Raw genomic sequence first — 16,330 nt, 5'->3', positions numbered from 1 at the left:
GGGCGAGTCACTTAATCTTTTCAAGGCTCAATTTCATCATGGAAAGTAGAAGTACAAACAATCCCTGACTTAGAATATTTTGACTTACGATTTTTCAACTTTAAGATAGTTTGAAAGCAATACACATTCAGCAGAAGCTGTACTTTGAGTACTCATACAACCATTCTGTTTTCCACTTTCAGTGCAGTATTCATTATATTACATGAGATATTCAAAGCCCACTTTATTATAAAATGGGCTTTCTGTTAGATGATTTTGCCTAACTGTAGGTTAATGTGAGTGTTTAAGGTAGGCCGAGCTAAGCTATGATGTTTAGTAGGTTAAGTGTATTAAATGCATTTTCAGCTTACAATATTTTCATAAGTTTATTGGAATATAACCCTATTGTAAATTGAGGGGTATTTGTAATAATGATATCTCTTCAAGGAGACTTTGTGAGCCTCTCATAGGAAAATGCATACACAGATGCATATAAATATATAATCTTTCTTTTCCATACATATGATATTCTTTAAGGATATTCAAAAATCTGGAAACAGTTGCCTCCAGGGAGATAAATGGTAGTGGGTTGGGAAACTTTTAACTGTATACGCTTTTGTACCTTTTGCATTTTGAATCAGATGAATGTATAATCTACATAAAATATTAAGATTAAAACATCACCGAATAACTTATCAGGAGTTTGGTGAACATAAGGGAAGGCCACCTATGGTGGCTGTATTTTATTCAGTGTTGGTCACTGTTGGGCACTTCATAGAGCTTATTTCATTTCATCCTCACAAGCGCCGTAGGAGGAAGGGGCCCCAGAGGGATTCATGGTTAGAATAGCAGAGTAGGAGCATTTGGCAGCTATATTCTGTGTAGGTGATAACTTTAAAGATATTTTTGTTATAAAATGTTTCAAACATACAAAAAATATAGAGAAGCAGTTTTCTATAGTTATTAAATATTGTTAATGGGTAGCCACAGAAATTATCATCCAAAGTGGGATATTCTTGAGAGAAAAAGGAGGTTCTATTTATAATTATGGTGGGATAACAAACTTAAGATGAACAGCTCTGGACAAACTGGGTTGTATGGTCCCTGGAAAACAAGGATTACTGTAAATGTGAGTCCCGCCTTGTGCTTCTCTCTGTCCCACCAAGAAAATATGATCTTGATACAGATGTTCATTGTGTCAAGGCAACCATGGCAACCATGATCTAGATACACTGTTCAAGTTTTATGCTGATCCTACCTAGGTATGTCTCAGGAACTTTCCAGAGTTTCCTTTGAGTGCTTCTAAATTTTGCATAAATGGTATGTTGTCCCTTGTCTCTTTTTAAAACCAGTAAGCCATTTTCCCTTCTTTTCCTGGATAATTAAAGGAACAAAGACCAGGAAATAACAATGTATTAGCTAAGGTTCTGTTGATTGAAAGCAACAGAACCTAATTCTGGCTAGCTTAAACCATGCTAGGATTTAATGAAGAATACTGCAGAATCTTAGATATCTTATGACTGGGAAAGAGGAGGTTCAGGCAGTTCCTGGGATGTCAGCAACAGGTAGCTGTCAATTAACTGCCCCCACACCACCCACTGCTGCCGTCATCAATATAGCACACCACGATGGCTCCCAGCCTCTGTACGTCTGGGTTCCGGTGTTCAAATTCTAGAGACAGCAAGAGAAATCCCATTGAGTCAGGGATCCTTCCCTGGGTCACACTCCCTGCATATGGTCAGAAATGCAGGATTATGTACTAAAGACACAGCTAAAGAGGACCCACTTCACTATTTTGGGACCATTTGCAGGGGAGGCAAAATTATGAGCTACTCACTTAAAGAGGTGATAACCATAAGTTTGCAGGAAAAAAAAAATTGGAGAAGAGAAGGATAACACTATCCTACGGTTTCTTCTGAAAATGGACGAAGGGAACAGCATTTCCATTTGGAAATTCTCTCCTGGCATTTCAATATTTATGGATTCTGAATTCTGAGAAAAATCAGTTGAGAAATTAGGAAAATGGGAAGGAACATTCTAATTTTCCTGTGAAAATTACAGCTTAATAGTCAGTATAGAGAACTTACTGGCTTGAAGAAATGCACTGACTTCAAGTCAAGCAAGATGAGGAAGCACTGACATGTGGAGATGAAAGTTAAGGTGAACAGGACAGGAGCAGTAAAGGAGCCTCAGTCAGACTTTCTTGTATCTGTTGCTGTGTTACAAGTGTGTGTTCACGGCCTTGTCCACTGCTAACAGTGAACCATTTCTGCAAATAAATATTAATGTGTTCATAGGCATAGTATATGTTTTACAAATCCTATGAGAGGTTTTCTAAGAAATGCCAAGTTTTAGAAACAAAATATGCCCTTAAATCGGCAATTTTGACAGTTGCTTCTTTCTAGTGCTATTCATCTTGCCAGGAGATCAGAATGTTATGTTATTTAAATGGTATTGGAGGGGATGATTGATGCCTTGTTTAACAATGTCATGTAAACAACGATTAAAGCATTAAGCATTTGTGGTGTTACCTTTCAATCTTTAAAGGACTTTTCTTTAGCATTTGTTTTGTGATAATATTCATTTCTTTTTAATGTTTTCTCTATTAATGCTATTGGATTTTATAATCTTGTTACAATATGTTGGCTCCTAATAATAAGAAATCATCATTTGTTATCATATCTTTTAAAAACAAAAGACTACTAAAACTTTTCATATAATCCTGTTACAGAAAAAAACGACTATTTGCTTGTTATTATAGTCACTTATTATTTTTCAAAAACTTGTAAGTGAAGTGTTATGAAAATCATATGAATTTGGGAATTCCCAAGCATTCTCAGAAATTCTATTTCCTTGTTCCCAAATCCCAATGATTAATATCTGCCAGGAGTCGGAAAACAGTGAAAGGAAGTAACATCCTATGTTGGATACCTGGTAGGGTTAGTGAAGAAACGTTATTGCTGAGCTCTGTGTTACGCTCACGAATGATGCCATTGAGGAAGTCACGCTTGTTGAAAGGAACGCAGATACACAAAGAGTTTTGCTGCTGTCTGTTGGATAAGAACCCCCTGGTCGATTTCAGCTCCTACTGCAAGTTACAAAAATCAATCCAATGATAAATGAAAAGTGCCCAGTGTGCTGGGAAATAACTTATTTTTTGGCTTCAGAGGAAATTTTAGAAACAGTGCCAAGTGAAACGTAAAAGCAAACTACGAAGACGTTCATGAATTTCCCTCTGAAGCTGACAGCCGTATTTTAGCAGATGGAACTCCTACTATTAGCCCAACTCTTGGGTTGAAACAGTGTGTCCAGGAAACCCTATGTTAAAATGCAATGTGTTGGGGATATTGTTCCTCTATTTGCTTGAGTTAATTTTCAAATTAGTGTACACTTGCTTAGCTGTGCTCTGAGGGAATGAACAAAAGATTGGTAAACTCTGATGGAGAACACTGGTCAGGCAGGGCACATAGAATCCCTGGGGATGGTGGTTCCTGGCAAATGGGGGAGGAGGACCTGAGCCAGGCTTGGGCTGGGCTGGAGGAACATGAAGATGGGATCTACTCACAACCCCCAAAACTGAGGGGTCCTGGTAACACATTATTTCACCCTCAGCCATGCAAATTCATTATTTTTATGGATAAAATAGCTTTAAAAAACTAATTTACATTGAAATGTTAAAATATTTCTATAGAGATTAGAAATATTTATATAGAGATTATTGGGAATCCCCTCCTAAAGCCCAAACATAAAAACTACCAAAAAAAGAAATTCCGTGTAGGCTAAGATTGCAAATGACTGATGGAATGTAATTTAAATTAAACATGGAAAATATATTTCCTCTTTAATAAAGATCTAAATTCTATTCTTTTTAGGAGCCTTCAGAAATGAAATTCAACTATTAAAAAAAGTATAGAGAAGCCTTTAGAAAAGAAACTTTTCTTTTGCTGTATGATATATTAAAGAACTTTGATGAGAATAGTTCTAAAGTGTTTAATACTCGATTCCACTGATGTTTCTAGGTATTGTGGGGAACACCTAGAAATTAAATCTTCATCTTTGGCAGATCAGAGGCCTATTATTTTTAGGTAAAACAATTAAAATCTGCTTTTAATAAATCACAAATTTTGCAAGTTAGCCATTAATAGTAAGTGCTTTTCAAAGTTTGGCCCAATACATGAAAAAGCCAGAAAAACATACCTGCATTAGTTTTGCCCATCACCTTCTTATGCTGGCCTCAGGAGATTTATTAACAGCATTCAATATTTTAGGTAGGCTGGATGTGGTGGCTCATGCATGTAAGCCCAGCACTTTGGGAGGCTGAGGTGGGAGGATGGCTTGAGACCAGGAGTTCAAGACCAGCCTGGTCAACCTAGTGAGCCCCTCGGTCTCTCTGAAAAGAAAAAAAAATTAGGTATCCTGTGGCTACCTCCAAAAACAAACTCCAGAGGAACTGAATTTTTTTTTTTTTAATTTCATGTGTTGGGATAATGGCTTCTTTTGCAGTTACTTACGAAGAATTTAAGGGACAGTAAAAATATTTTTTCATCCTTAATAACATGAATTCTCTAATTTGTGTGTGATATAATGCTAGATATTGTGCCAAAAGTGTTACATAGACATAATCCATGCCCATTTTCAAAGATAATACTAATATAGAGAATAAGAATCATTATTATTGTAGTAATTATTATTTTAGTAATAGTAGTAATAATCAAAACAATTACATCAAACACTTATTAAACCCTTATTATGTGATAGGTACTGTGTAAGCAATTTCCACATATTAGCTCCTTAAATGTGATCACTAACCCCATGAGGTAGGTAGCATTATGTCCATTTTATAGATGCAGAAACTGAGCTTTGAAGAGGGAAAGCAACTTGCCCAAGGCCATGCAGGCAGTCATTGATAAGGGTGGGGAGTGAGAAGTTGAAGTCTGAGATGTAAGTTCACAGACACGAGTACACAAACACGTACAACATACTCGTATGACATGTGGGGTTGCTTGAAATATGTAATTGACTTTCCCCAGCACAAGAAAGTGTTTGGACAGATTTCAAAGGGATCTAACACTTCCTCAGAGGACTGCCCTACGACATTTTTCCGTGTGCTTTTCTGCCTCTTGTCCTATACTTTTGGCATTTCTTCTGCTCTTAGAGGCAATGAGTCAACAGCATATTTTTAGCACCTCCTGTGTGCATAGAAGTGGCCCCTGACTCAATGGGAGTGTATAACTACCATGGGCCAAATCAGTGTGCTTTCCTGTTAGCCAGGGGATTATAGAAGAACACGCTCCCCTGATTCCAACAGAACTTGCTGCCACTCTGATGTCTTCATTGTAAGGTCTCTAAATGAATGTTCAAGAAATTCATGTTAAAGGCACGTGTCATATGTGTAACTTGTAAACATTTGTGTACTTGTCTCTGTGTCCTTACACCTCAGGCTTCAACTCTTGTTTTTACCTTTATCAATGACTACCTGTGTGCTGTGTGGCTTTGGACCAATTGCTCACCCCCTCTAAAGCTCAGTTTCTGCATCTGTAAAATGGATATAATGCCATATATACATAGATATAGATATACATACACCAATATATATACACACATATATATGTGTGTATACATATATATACACACATATATATGTGTGTATATACATACATATATATGTGTGTATATACATATATATATAATATACAAACTGAAATATATAGTTATATAAATATTTCAGTTTAAGTTTCAAAAATCACTGGAGGGTATTTTTATAATACCCTTCAGCAATTTTACCTGCTGCCTTTGCACATTCTGGTGAATTTCTAAATGGAAGTCTGATAGAGATTAATCTTTTAATGCATCATAAATAAAAAAGAAAATCACAGAATGATGTAGCTGGAGAGGACCCTGGGGATCTAGTGTTTCATGAAAGATTAATGTCCTTGATCTGTTTGTAAGTGTTTTGGAAAAATCTTCCATGGTCAAATAAAACTTGGCAATGTTGGATTAAAGTTAAATAGTTTTTTTTTTTTCCTGCAGAACTTCATAGTCTTTAATATGCTAATATGTTTTGTGAATCTACAAGGAATGAAGTGTTTCAATGCTTATTTTACCCAGATTCTCATTTTGGGACAGGCTGGTCAAGCTGAGTCAGATAGTATATTCTCTAGATGGAGATGATGGCTGATTCCTTTTTGAGAGCAAGAGAGTCCCCAGGGGAAGCAAGGGTATATCAGTTGCTCCATTTCATGCCAAGGATCCTCAGTCTTTAGAGGCTCAGAGAAGGCTGAAAGGCTACTCTAGGCTATCAGGGCTACCATTCATTGTGACCCATGCTACAGAGAAGCTTTGAGCTCAGTGCAAAGGAGTGACCAGCCCTTGAGAATCAGGAAAATTTATTTATTCCTGACCTAGTCCACTGAGGACATACAAGGAATGGGGCAGGGGAGTGTCACCAGCTATGGTTACAAGCTAGTCTGATTATCTTTCATTAAGAAAACTGGTCCCTGTGAGTTTAGATTGGGAAGCACCAAGTTAAAAAAATTTTAGGCCAGGAGTGGTGGCCACTGTACTCCAGCCTGGGTGACAGAGTGAGAATCTGTCTTAAAAAAAAAAAAAGTTAAGTGATGTCTTCTGTTGAGGACCTCTCAGAACTTTTAATATGAAAGTGTGCATTGTGAAGAATGGGAGTAGAGTGTACAGGAGTTTTAAAAGCTACTTGGTCATGAAACTCTTGCTTTGTGCAGGATTCGAGGGGCACTAACATTCTGAGGAAAATATTTTGGGAAACATTGATCTAATCCAAACTTCTCATTTTACCAGCAAACAACTGTGGGGCCCTCTAAGTTTCCTTTCTCCATCATTGTGACAAATTCATTGGAATTAATTCAATTAAACCTGGGGTCAGCTTTGAAGAGATTTATTTAGCAGGTAAATCTGTTTTGTACATTTTGAGGGAGTTCTGAGTTTCCATAGTCAAAAACCACAGATCAATTTAACCAACCTTTATGGAATATCACCTATGGCCCAAAGACCCTTTAGCTACAGTGATGGTCTACAAAAATATAAACTGTAATTCTTGCAATACAGGAGATTAGTAATAATGGTCAATATAATGATGATGACACCATGAATAGCTAACATTTATTGAATGCCTTTCTATTAGTCAGGCACTTTACTAAGTATTTTAATCCTCCCAACAATTTATGAGGTAGGGATTATAATAATTCCCATCTTATAGTGAGGACACTGAGGTTAGGAAATTATCCTAGCCTAAATGTTAAGTATAAGCATGAATAGAAAGGTGTTATTAGCCTATAAGACATTCCTTTATGAGTGATACAAAGTCCTATGTAAATTCAGAGAAAAGAAAAGTGGTTTTAGAAATCCTTGATCAGTGAGTGTGAAGCATGTGGTGGCCCGGTTACTGTTTGGTTGCCCATCTGTCCTCCCTCTGGGATCAGCACCCCCTTACTTTGGAAGAATTGTTTTCCTTTTCACTGTAAGGTTCTTTCTGGCTATGCGATGAGGCACATTGCCTCAAACTAGCCCTGTTCCAGTCTTTGAGAACCTTGAAATTGGAACCAAGGGAAGAGGATTGCCTCTTGAATGGTAATTCTCTAAAATCTAGTCTGAGGTGCTGGTGCCTAATCCCTGGGTCTGTGGAAGGAGCTGGGCTGTGAGAGGGGAGAATGATGTTGATGTCAAGAGAGAGGCAGGTGCTAGGAGCAGAGAAATGGAGGCCTGGAGGGTTTCTGGGCTTCTCTGAGGCTTAGGGTTTGGATCATTGTCTTCGTTACTGGAACAAAGGATTTACCATACCTGCTCTTCTGGGAATGAAACTGTCCTGCTTTGCAAAATAAAGTGTCATTAGAAAGAGATCTTAAAAACCCCACACCATAGACAGGTGCACAGATCCGTAGAAGTGTTAAAGTTCTGTCTGTTGGATGCTAAGCCAAGACTCTTAAGTATGTTCTAAAGAGAAACTGGTGTGTGTAGGCTGTGCATTCCCAGGGAGATAAAAAGTTAGGAACTTTATGGGTTGGGCTTGGTGGCTCCCACCTGTAATCCCAGCACTGTGGGAGGCTAAAGTGGGCAGATTGATTGAGCTGAGGAGTTCGAGACCAGCCTAGGCAACATGGTGAAACCCCATGTCTACAAAAACTACAAAAATTAGCTGGGCGTGGTTGCATGTACCTGTAGGCGGGAGGATCGCTTGAGCCCAAGAGGGAGAGGGTGCAGTGAGCCATGATTGTGCCACTGCACTCCACCTGGGTGACAGGAACTTTCTGGGGAATGGGATCTTGGAGACTGAGTAGAGACTAGAGGAAAAAAAAAAAAACTACCTCCCCAACTGGCCACACTATTCTTTTAAAAAATGTTAATTGACAAATTAAAATTGTATGTATTTACGGAGGTATAATGTGATGTTATGATATATGTATACATTGTGGAATAATTAAATCCAGAGAATTAATAGATTCATCACCTCAAAACCTATCTTTTTTGTGGTGAGAACATTTGAAATTTATTGTCTTAGCAATTTTGAAATACACAATATTTCATTGTTAACTACAGTCACCATGCTGTGCTGTAGATCTCAACAAAATGTATTCTTCCTGTCTCAACTAAAACATTGTACTCTTTGACAACATTTCCCCATTCCTCTCACCCCCTCCAAAAACACCCATTCTTTATGTTGAAGAGAATGGCTAAAAAGTCCCAGCAGGTTTCAACTGACGGCTTCAGTGGTTGTCCCATCACACTTCAATGTTATTAATAGAAAGGGGAGGGGCAATACATAATTTGGACAGGCGGAAAGTACCACTGTAACCACTTTCCTGACTTCACAGAAAAAGTCCTCTTGTTTTCATCTGTAAAATGGGAACTGCGTGAATACCATTCTTCTTTTCTTCAGCCTCCAAAGAAAAAACAGATGCAAAGCCTTTTATCAATTGCAAAACAGTATACAATGTGTGTTATTACTCACAGTTGTCTTACTGTGACCAAACACTTTATAAGCCTGTGGCAAGTCAGCCTTACTCTCAGGAAGTGGACAATATTTGGGGAAGGAGAAGCAGCAGGATCTTTCAGGACAGTAGCCTTGGTGGGTCCAAAAATTCCTTGAGCGAAATGGGAGACAAAACTTTCTTCCTGCTTTGGGGTTTATCCTGTTAGTCTTTTCTCTCTTCACTCCTATTTTCTATGGAGAATTTCCTGGTTTTGGAGTTTGGGTGCGTTTTATGGAGAGGAGGCAGAACATCTTTAGCTCCAGCAGAATGAAAGGATACATGCAAAGGAACCTAGCACAGTATGTGGTACCCAGTTCCCCTTTAACTTGGCTTTATTCATTCACTCCTGGTAGGGCATTAATAAGGGATTTAGCCCCCTCCTATTGAAAACGATTAATTCAGGGAAGAGTTCAGGCAGTGTGGACAGATACAGTGTAGGCCAAGCCTGTTTCTAAGGCAGGAGCTGGGTAGGGAGGGTGAGAAGGGCGAGAAGAATAGGGAAATATGTGTCGTCTGTGTTGCTGCTGTTGCAACCACCAAAACAAACAAACAAGTGAAAAAAAAAAAAAAAAAGAATTGTCCATACCGGAAAGTGTGCTGTTTTGGAGGAGGCTGGGGAAAGTGTGGATGGCTCGAGTGGGTCCTGTTGGATTGAAGTCTGACAGTGGTGATTCCCTTCAACAAATGGTCGGGGTTGGAGGGTACACACACACATACACACACACACACACCCCACACGCAGCACCAAGCCTCCGATTTCAGCGCTGGCAGGAGATAACCATTCTTAGCTCGCCTTTCCAGGGTTATTTTTGGCTGAGGCTGTTCGCTGATGGCAAAAGGTTTCAGCCCCCTCCCAAATCCCTCCCCATGCTTGTTCTAAAGAGAAACTGGTGCGTGTAGGCTGCGCACTCCCAGGGAGACAGGGAGACGGGCCTGGCGCCGGAGAGGAACCCGGACTCTGCCCAAAGTCTCGCCGCCCGCCGGCTGTTTTCTGGCGGAGGGTGTGCCCCGGAGGGCGGCGATCGCGCGTGAAGGCTGGGGCCAGGCGCGGGTGCAGGCGTCACCGGGGTCGGGCTAGCAGGCCCTGGAATCAGGCTTTTGGGACACCCCGAAAGTGAGTCCAACTTGGGGAGAAACTGAGGACACCTCGGGCGGTCTGGCAGCGGAGAAGGTGGGCGGGAGAAAACTTTACAGGAAGGCAGAAGCAATCTCCGCCGAGGGAGTCAGCGAGCGGCCGCGTGGAGAGGAGGGGCGGGCGGTCCCCAGGCGGGCGGGCGCAGGGCGCAGGGTGCCGACCTGCCGGAGAGGGGGCCCGGGCGCAAGGCCGAGTCCCGGCACGCGGCCAGGCTGGTGGGGGCCCCCGGCAGGCTGCAGATTCCCTCCGGCCCCGGGAGCCACAGCAGGACCGGCCAGGAGGCACCACGGAGGGGAGCCCCATCCCGGTGCTGACAGTGCCCACCGTGCCCTACGAGGACTCGCGGCGGGCCGGCGGCGGGGTTCTGCGGCGAACTACCGGCCTCTTCGAGGGCCAGCGCAACTACCTGCCCAAATTCATCCAGAGCGTGCTATCGTCCATTGACCTGCGCGACCGTCGGGCTGCACCACGGTGGTGGGCAGCGACGGCAGGTACTTTAGCAGGACGGCCATCGAGATCGTGGGGCAGATGGCCGCGGCCAACGGGGTGAGTGTCCGGATGCCCCTCGCTTCCCGCCGCGCTGCCGCCATGCCCTCTCCTAGCCCTTGTCCCCCTGCTGCCTCCAGGCCCAGCTGGGAGGCCCCTGCCCGGCCCAGGCTTTGCTTCCTCACTCCCGCGTCCTCACCCTCCAGCGCCCCACTCCCATCGTGCTTGCAGCCTCCCCGGCGCACCCCGGACACTGGGTTCTATTAGTACCCACCGCCCCCAAAAGCCTTGAGGGGTGTCCGTCGTTCCTGGAGCCACTCCGGGTGCCCTGGACTCTTCTCCGACTCTGCACACATCCCGCACCTGCTCATTTTTCTTTCGGACATTCTCTTACCCGGCCCTGTAGATTCCAAGGCAGTTCCCAGTTTTCCATATTGTTCCCAACACGTTCACTGCCCACAGTCCCCACACAAACTTCTTTCCCAGGCTCACAACATAGTCCCTCTGCCCCGTGCCCTTTTTGCAATAATCTGCCAGTCCCCTAAATCTTAGCTCTGCCTATTTAGCAGTAGTGGTGTCTCAGAACACACACACACACACACACACACACACACACACACACGATCCCTGACATATTTGGCAAGAGTAGGCCCTGAAGGTTTTTAATATTTTGGTTCTTTAACCCAGTGGAATTACTGAATGATTTATTTAATTAGGGTAGGGATGGAGTGGATCCATTTGTTTGATGCTAAACAGCCTGAGCTCGCAGTTCCCAGGGGGCATATCTCTAAATGGTCTGAAACGAGATTTGCAGTGGTTTTCTTAATGCAATTCCCACCTTCTCCCCAAATGCCTTTTGACATTTGACAACATTTCATGCCTCTTCCCCTTTCGCTTTTCATCCTTGTTTTCTCTCCCTTCTCCCACGACCTCGGTAGTCTTCTGCAATCCAGATTCTCAGACTTCGGGTTTTTCTCCCTCTGCCCCTTTCCTCTCTGTCCTATAACTAGAAGCACCTTTTGGCATAGACCCGTATCCCAGTTTCCTCTTTCCCAGGTCCAGCAGCATCTCAAGGACATCTACAAGAGGGATACCTAACTTCAGGGGTCTCTGAATGATATGTGGGAAACATCGTCTAAAAAAGTAATTTTATCCTTATTCATGCAACCAGACCCACACTCATAGAACTTTTCTTTAAGGGGAGTGTCTTGCAGATGTATAAATGAGTGTTAACATCTTTAAAAGCGAAACTGCACAATTCCCTGGCATTTGAATTCCCTCCTTCCTTCCCAACCCTCTCCTTTCCATTTTCTCATTTATTATTAAAAACATTTTTAAAGGATCTCCATGCTTCATATTTATCTACTATAATTCCTCCTTCTCGGTGTTGCAGGGATGGGGAAAGAGGATTTTTTAAAAAACACAATAAAAAGCAATTGGGAGAAACAGGGCCAATGGTGTTGGGGTGGGTAGTGGAATTGTGATTTTTGACTCCAGTAGACAATGATGCTGGATATATGGGGTTTGATTTCTCTCTGGCTCCTCACTTGAGATTGATGAAGTTTGGCTAGAATCAGGGAGTTGAAGAGAGGTTGACAAATGGTCTTTCACTCTTCTCTGACAGGCTGTTCCTGTGGAGTGATGGAGAATAATGAGCCTTGGGAGAGCTATGGGAGCTCTCATACTCCTTCCCGAGCCAATTTTTTAGGGAGTGAGAGAAACATGGCCTGTCCAATACTTGTTGTGGGTCAAGATATTTTTGAAGCTACGGTTGTTGATTTGCATGGGAAAATTATTATGTCTTATTATTTCTTGTCCCACTTTACCATAAGGGCTCCTCAGCTTCTTACTTCAATGGGTCTTCCATGACACACACACTTTATTAACTCTAAGAGTGGAATTTATTTTAACAGATAATTAGCATAGGTCAATATATGCTGAAAATAGAGTCAAATTAAACCTACTAGCTGTTATAAAGGACAGATGACAAAATCCACATAGAAGCATCGACTCTTAAATAATCTGAAAGTACTACTTCTAAGAGGGGCGGGCATGGGTGAAGGGAATGGTGGACATGTTTCAGAATTTCAAATGCCAACTTTAACCAATCGTTTCCTCATTTTGTTCACCTTCTTGGGGGCTTATGCTAAAGTGAAGTGAATAGCCATAAGGCTGGCTTCAGGAGAAAGGTGGTCTAAAAGAACTGGATAATTATAAGCAAAATTGGTCTCGAATGATTGAAAATTGATGAGAATGTGCTTGTCTCCTGATTTGGCATCCTGAGTTAGACTCAGGAATACTGAACATGGATCCCAAAGGCTTTGGTCTTTTTTGATATCCTATTGGATAATCATAAGCAGGCTAGAAAAATAGGAAACTAGAATTTATTCTCTTTGAACTGACAAATCTGACCAGTGGGCTGCATTCTCTATATCTGAAAAATCTTGGTTTTGATTGAAAAATTAATTTTACAAAGCAATTTTCTTTTTTTCAATTAAATTTCATTTTTTTTTGACACAGGGTCTCACTTTGTTGCCCAGGCTGGAGTGCAATGGTACAGTCTTGGCTCACTGTAGCCTTGACTTCCCCAGATTCAGGTGATCTTCCCACCTCAGCCTCCTGAGTAGCTGGGGCTATAGGTGCACGCCACTACGCACAGCTGATTTTTGTGTTTTTACTACTCATAGGGTTTCTCTGTTGCCCAGTCTAGTCTCAAACTCCTGATCTCAAGAGATCTGCCTGCCTTGGCCTCCTAAAGTGTCATGAACCACCATGCCCAGCCTACAAAGCAATGTTCTAGGAAAAACTACAGTTACTCTTTGATTATGTAATTGCTGGAGAAGAAAAGCATGGCATTTCTAAAATGATGAACTATATTACTTATATTTTAATATCTCATAAAGTTTGAAATAGACATTTCAAACATAAACATGTATAAAAATTTTTATAAATTATAAAATCAAAAACATTTTACAATTATTTTATTATAAAATTATTATAGAATCAAAAACATTATAAATTTAAACAACTTTTTAAAAAATTTATTTTGGGATTTCCCATGGAGTGATGGAGAATAATGAGCCTTGGGAGAGCTATGGCAGCTCTCATACTCCTTCCTGGGCCAACTTTTTTAGGAAATGGGAGAAATATACCCTGTTCAATGTTTATTGTGGGTCAGGATATTTTTGAAGCTATAGTTGTTGATTTGCTTCAAACTTTAAAAAAATTATTATAAAATTATGGGATGTAAAAAAATTTATTATAAAACTTTGAAATTTTCAAACTTTCAGAAAAGCAGAGAGATGAGATTAATGGCACTCACAGGCAAGCATAGAACATAGATTGTAAACATTTTGCTATATTTGTGTCATGACTATTTTTTGCTTGTGTTTGAAAGTATATTAAAGAAAATGATATTTTACCCCTAAATTCTTTAGTACAGATTTCTAAAAAAATAAGAACATTTTCCTGTATAGTTACAAAATCATCTTTTCAAACAAAATAAAAAATGGCTTTTTTATATCATTTATTACCCAGTCCACATTCAGATTTCCTCAATTATTATGAAATGTCCTTTTATCTTTTGAGACAAAGTCTTGCTCTTTCACACAGCCTGAAGTGCAGTGAAACAATCATAGCTCATTGCAGCCTCAAACTCCTGGGCTCAAGTGATCTTCCTGCCTCAGCTTCCTGAGTAGCTAGGACTAGAGGTGCACACCACCATGCCCAGCTAATTTATTGTTTTTGTAGAGATGGAGGTCTTACTACGTTGCCCAGGCTGGTCTCAAACTCCTGGCCTCAAGTGATCCTTCCAGCTTGGTCTCCCTGAAATATCTTTTGTGGCTGGTTTGTTCAAATTAGTTTCTTCTAATCAAGGGATACACATTGCATTTGATTATTTAGCTCAAGACTTTTTTAACCTGGAAAATACCCATACTCTTTGTTTATGTATTTATTTAGTGAAATTGACTTGTTGAAAAACTAGTCAGTTGTCCTGTAGAATATTTCCCCTTCTGGAATTTTCTGGTTGCTTTTTATGGTGTCATTTAACTTTTCACTCTGTTTTTTCCTGGTTAACTGGAAGTTAGTTCTAAAGGCTTTTAGGCCTGCTATAACAAAATACCAAAAACTGGATGACTTATAAAGAACAGAAATTTATTTCTCACAGTCCTAGAGGCTAGCAAGTTTAAAATCAAGGAGCATGTGGTTTTGATATCTGGTTAGGACCAACTTTCTGGTTCATAGATTGGCCTTCTTGCTGGGCCCTCACATAGTGGGAGAGACTAGCTAGCTCTCTGGGGCCTCTTTTATAAGGGCACTAATTCCAATCATGAAGCCTCTGTCCTTATGATCTAATGACCCCCTAAAGGCCCCACCTTTTAATACCAGCACCTTTGGGGTTAGGATGTCAACATATTAATTTTGGGAAGACATACACGTTCAGCCCATTGCAAGGTTTAGTTAGATTCAGGTTCAACTTCTTTTTTTAAAGACTATTTCATAGGCAATAATGTGTATTCACATCCCATCATTAGTGATGGTGAGATGATCGCAAGGTTAGGGTGATCACTGCCTATCTCCTCTGCTATATTCCCCCTTGGGTCAAGCCGGTAGTCTGTGACGTGAACTTTGTACCATGTGTATATTCAGTTATATTCTGTATCAATAGTTACTTGATTGTTTTAGCATTTATTAATGATCCTTGCTTGAGTTGATTATTTCATTAGGGGTTTCAAAATGGTGAATTTCTAATTCTCTAATTCTATCTACATGTTTTAGCTGGCATTTTTCTATAAGCAGACCATTTTCTTCACAACTGGGTTATTTGGCTACCCTGAAACATAGTTCCTTCCGGGAAGGCAGAACATATGTTTATTTCTGTCTTTTAAAAATTACTGGTGTTTGGAGTGAAGATTAGGTGAGCTAACTACCTCCACAGGTGACAAATGAATTTTGTTTTGTCTCACTTTTGCTTTTTTGAATATCACTGTGGCTGCTTGGATTTTTATATTTAATTTGAATGGATTAGGGAATAAATGAGAAGATAGGTTTTATCTGTTTCTGTAGTTTTTATGTGGCTGTGTGAACTTACTTTTAAAAATTCCCAGAAATATTTTAATTCCCCTTTAAAGATATAAACTATGTCATACTATAAAGCAAAAGAAAAACCAATCATGTGAAGAGTAAATAGTATCGTTTAAACGAATTGTGGTTAAGCTTAGTTTGTAACTCATTAGTTTTTTATTTTCTTTCTACTTTTATCTGCTTCAGAGCCTCTTCAGTGGTTTAGATCTTCTATGTGTCAAATTATTCTAATCTCTTAGAAAGTTTAAGAGCTAAAATACAACACAATGACTACAGGAATGCCCTTGTCCTTTTCTGGGTAGGTACACCTAAGGCAACTTCTTTTACTCTTCTTTGTTCTCTTCTTATTATTCTTAAATCATCTTCAATATTGGACAGATGACAGCACTATGCCTGCCTCAAGATGTTTCTGACTTTTTCTTTTTCTTTTTTTTTTTTTTTTTGAGATGGAGTCTTGCTCTGTCACCCAGGCTAGAGTGCAGTGGCACAATCTTGGCTCACTACAACTTCTGTCTCCTGGGTTCCAGTGATTCTCCCAACTCAGCCTCCTGAGTAGCTGTGGTTACAGGCATGCACCACCACGCCTAGCTAATTTTTTTGTATTTTTACTAGAGATGGGGTTTCACCATGTTGGCCAGGCTGG

Source organism: Pan troglodytes, chromosome 5, assembly GCF_028858775.2.
Source record: "Pan troglodytes isolate AG18354 chromosome 5, NHGRI_mPanTro3-v2.0_pri, whole genome shotgun sequence".
Taxonomy (NCBI): Eukaryota; Metazoa; Chordata; class Mammalia; order Primates; family Hominidae; genus Pan; species Pan troglodytes.
The sequence above is the reverse complement of the archived record's forward strand: the minus strand, read 5'-3'. Positions refer to the sequence as shown.